The 4,906-nt window shown below is 39.4% G+C and overlaps 1 non-coding gene across 1 annotated transcript; it reads right to left on the bottom strand.

Moving 5' to 3' along the window:
* Positions 1-1,578: 1,578 nt before the first annotated feature.
* On the bottom strand, positions 1,579-1,685 carry LOC112534040. The gene has a single exon (XR_003078364.2). It is a non-coding gene; the product is annotated as a small nucleolar RNA R71 (small nucleolar RNA).
* Between the last annotated feature and the right edge of the window lie 3,221 nt (positions 1,686-4,906).

The raw sequence follows: 4,906 nt of genomic DNA on the forward strand, positions 1-4,906 counted from the left end.
TGGGGAGCATTCAAGAGGCAAATTAGGGTTTGCTATTCTGAATTGGAAATTTAGGGTTTCTCATCCAACTTGAAGAAGAAGGGTGTACATGCCTTTAATTTACTTTTCTGAATCTATTCTTTATTTTGTGATACTTATTAGTATGAGTAGCTAAATTGTCAAACCCAATTAGGGTTCCTATGTTGTTGGATTGATTTTAATGTTATGAGATTTGATTCTCAATTCTTGATTCTTCTTGCTTTCATTATTAATGAGAAATCACTTTATTCATGAGACGTTGTGAATTGTGGTGTTTAGATTGCTTTATGTAATTAAGAAATTCGTTTAGTAATTGGAAATTGGAATAGCAAGAACTGGTTAATAATCACTTAGAGATAAGGGTAATTGACTAGTCAGATTAAGAATTAACAAAGCTTAATAGAGGCAGGTTAAACCTTAATGCTAATCGAATAATCGATTGTTAGGAAGAGATTCTAACTTTATATTATTAGGTTTAGGAATTCAGTTATCTCGAGAGGAAGACCGAGTTCAGTTAAGACTTCGTCCACAGGTAATTGCAATTGATAATCAATTTAATCTCTATCTTCACTAAAATCCAATTAACTTAAGTCCCCTAGGGTTTGCTTTTTCCTTCGAGAGTTTTCCTAAATCCTTTCAGATTATTTGACCTTTAGTTAATTGTTTGTTCATATTTAATCATAGCATAACACTTCATTGATTTGTTTAGGTTAGGTAACATAAGACGCTACAGTAGGTCTAGGATCACCCTAATCCCGAGAATACAACCTTGATACTCACCATTTGTGCTAGTCTGCATCGATAGGTTCACTGCCTTAGATTGTAGCTACATAAAAAGCCTATAAAGTTTTTGGCGCCGTTGCCGAGGAAAAAAAATTTTGTTGTGTGAACTAGAGTGAACTTGTGTTTTTGTTAATTTAGCCATATTTATTTTTCTATCTTTATTTTGCTTTATTTTATTCTTTCATTTTTTTAACTACTTTTGTTCTTCGGTCGCTACATTCCATTCGTAGGTAGTTTATGACTAGGAGTTTAAACTCTAATCTTATAGAGCCTCTGTCTGATCCAGAACGATCCCTCAAACTTTTAAGGAAGCATTTGCAATTAGAAGAGGAGGAGATTGAGGTTAAGGTACCTGTTGATAGACCAGAAGGGATGGAGAATCACAATGGAAATGCCGCGGCGGACGCTAACAGAACGATGTACGAGTTTGCTAGACCATCATTGGATGGGACACAAACAAGTATACTCAGACCGGTGGTGGCAACTAACAATTTTGATATAAAGCCAAATGTGATCCAGATGGTACAACAAAGTGTACAGTTTGGGGGGCTACCAAGCGAGGATCCCAATGCCCATATAGCCAACTTTTTGGAGATATGCAACACTTTCAAGATAAATGGAACTACCGATGATGTCATATGGCTGAGATTATTTCCATTTTCTTAAGGGATAGAGCAAAGAGATGACTGTAGTCTCTTCATCCGCACACTATTACAACTTGGAAATCTTTGGCTGAAAAATTTCTTTACAAATACTTTCCTCCAACTAAAACTGCTAAAATTGAGAAATGACATTTCTTCTTTTGTGCAGATGGATGACGAGAGCATGTACGACGCTTGAGAGAGGTACAAGGACTTGTTGAGATATTGTCCACACCACGGTCTACTAACATGGATGCAGGTTCAGACCTCTTACAGCGGTTTGAACCTTCCTACGAGGCAAATGGTGGACGCTGCAGCAGGTGGAGCTTTGAACAGCAAGACGCCAAAGCAAGCATAGAACCTGATAGAGGAGATGGCAATGAACACCTACCAGTGGCAATCCTTTAGGAGTCGTCTAGTCAAACAAGGAATGGTCAACCAGTTAGACTCCACAACAGCCTTGGCAGCTCAAGTGGAGCTTCTGACCAAGAAAATAGACCAGCTTCTGATGCCGGTTCAAGCAGTCCAAATAAGCTGCGAGTTTTATAGTGGCTCACATTACGGTGCAAACTATAATGCGGGAGGTATGTTTACTAGTTCCTCTACTTCATCTACTGTTTCTACTGACCATGAACAAGTTAATTACATGCGGAATGCACCCGGACAGTAGAACAACCCTTATAGCAACACATACAGTCCTGGGTGGAGAAATCACCCTAATTTTGGTTGGCGCAACAATAATGCCCAGGGTCCACCGGGCTTTCAGAGACTGCATCAGCAGCCACCATAGCAGCAGCAGCAAGCTGGACCATCAGAGCTTGCTCCACCAGCCGAGAAGAAATCTAACTTGGAAGAGCTGATGATAAAGTTTGTCACGTCAACTGAGACAAGGTTCTAGCAGACCGACAGTGCTTTTAGAAATCAGCAAGCATCCATTCAGAACTTGGAAAACTAGATTGGACAGATTTCTAAGATGTTGTCCTAAAGGCAACAAGGAGTGCTCCTCAGCACCACTGAGTCTAACCCGAGGGAGCACGTGAACGCCATCACTTTGCATTCAGGTAAGTTAGTTTCAGCTCCTTCTAATCCTGTTTTTTATGATGCCACTATTGATGTGCAGATTGAGGCAAGCAGTAAGGTTAAGGAACCTGAGAGGCAAAAGTTGCAACCAATCCCACTCAGGGAGTATCAACCCAAGATTCCTTATCCTGCTAGACTGAAGCAAGTAGAAGCATAAGAGCAGTTCAGTAAGCTTTTGGATATTTTTAGACAACTGCATATTAACTTGCCTTTTGTTGATGTATTAAAGCAAATGCCGAAGTATGCCAAATTCTTAAAGGACATAATTAGCAACAAAAGCAAGCTGGAAGAGGTAGCATTCGTAAAGCTCAATGAAGAGTGCTCAGCAGTGTTTCAGAGCAAGTTACCAGAGAAACGTCATGACCCAGGGAGTTCTACTATTCCTTGCACTTTGGGTAACTTGTGTGTTGATGATGCATTAGCTTATTTAGGCGCTAGCATAAATGTAATGCCCACAAGTATGTTTAATAAGCTAGGTTTAGGGGAAGCAAAACCCACTAGGATATGCATTCAATTAGCTGATCATTCTGTTAAGCTTCCTAAGGGGATTGTAGAAAATGTGCTAGTCAAGGTAGATAAATTCATATTTCCTGTAGACTTTGTGATTATGGATATAGATAATGAGCATGGTGTGCGTCTGATTTTAGGGAGACCTTTCCTTACCACGGCTAGAGCCAAAATAGAGGTATTTGAGGGAAAGCTAGAGCTTAATGTAGAGGATGACTATCTTACTATCAGTTTACCCCCATTCAAGAGTCCTCCCGCCAATCATGTTCACGCCATTTGCGCTATTAACAGGATTGGTTTTGCATGTGATAAACCACCATAAGATATACTAATAGATTCTGCTCTGCGTGCTTCTTTGCCTGTTGATGTGTGTCACTCTTTAAAGAAAATAACTTGTATCAATTTGAAACTTCATGCTATAATACACCCAAGAAGAGTAGTTGCAAGTTTGTTTATGACAAGTCATCTAGACAGGATTTAGAGTGGATGACTGGACATCCCAACTCGGTATGAAGAGCACCTCCTTGGCCATCTACTACACCCATTAGACCGCCTCCTTGTGGTTATATGTCTTAGTCCCCAGCTTACAATGCGCCCACCTTCTCAATTTGCCAACGGGGCAGGGATGCTGCTGCAGAGTCCAGCTAAGTGACTCAACAAAAAAGAAGAGCTTTTTGGGAGGCACCCCAAAATTTTAATTTTTTGCTTTTATTAACATTTTCATTTTGTTAGTCGTTTGCATGCTTGATGGTAGTTAGAACACTTACTTAATAATTAAATATAGTTTTATGAATCTAGGGTTTGACTAATTTAAGTCGAAATTTTGGTAACTAGTGAAGACGGACTTCCCCGCTTGATTTATTTACTTGATCTACGGCCTAAATGTGTGTGTATATGTGTCAAATGCAGGTAGGGAGTTTGGCGACTCGAGATGGCGAAGGAAAGCCCGGAATCCACCCTTTCACCATGGTTTTTATGGCCATCACAGGCTGCAACACCAGGCCATGCTCATCAGCACAGCCGGAGTCAAGCCCGTGATGAGGAAACATATATGGAATTTAGGAATTCAACCGTTCACCACGACCTATGAAGGCACCACGGTTAGCAACACCAGGTCATGCTGATCAGCACGGCCATGCCCTCACCTATGACAGAATGTTGCCATAATGGAGCTTTCACGGTTCGACCCGAGTCTTGGCGTGCTTGACCCTTGCCTACTTTGTCTTGACCTCCATGATTATAAAAAGGGGAGTTTTCAAAATTTTCCTACCTCCCTCTTTTTAAGCTCCAAGGTGCTGTTTTCTTCCATTTTTATGATTTTTCTTACATTTCTCAGCAATTTCAAGTAAGTCTCTTCACTTTTTGCTTTTATTTTTTTTAATTTGGTTTTTCTTTTATGCATTTATTTTATTTAGGACATGCTAGTATGTTTTGGTAGTTTTACTTTATTACACTGTTTCCATATGACCTCAACTAGATTTAATTTATATTAGTTGCTATGTTTGTTGTGAATTCGATTATGAAATGATAAGTGTGGGGTTTGGCAGTAATAAAGTTTATTTATGGCATTTTACTAGGAACAATTGTTAGCATAAATTTGCTTTAGTTGGTGCACGATAAAGTAGGCTAGAATGGATTTGTTAATTAGTTTATGCAAGAGATTGAGGCTTTAGTCTTTGTTAAGTCTAAAGTTTTATGTTAGTCGAATTATAGCCGTTATGCTATTTAATTTTCGGTAGAATTTCTGATTAACTTGATTTCTTGTACAATACTAATGATTCATTGCATTAAGTAATATGAGGGACCGCGATCAATCATGTAGAAAGCAACTGAAACGCATCGCTACCAGCAAGCGCTCGCGTGGCGAAGGAACATCT

Source organism: Ricinus communis, chromosome 2 (genome assembly GCF_019578655.1).
Source record: "Ricinus communis isolate WT05 ecotype wild-type chromosome 2, ASM1957865v1, whole genome shotgun sequence".
Lineage (NCBI taxonomy): Eukaryota > Viridiplantae > Streptophyta > Magnoliopsida > Malpighiales > Euphorbiaceae > Ricinus > Ricinus communis.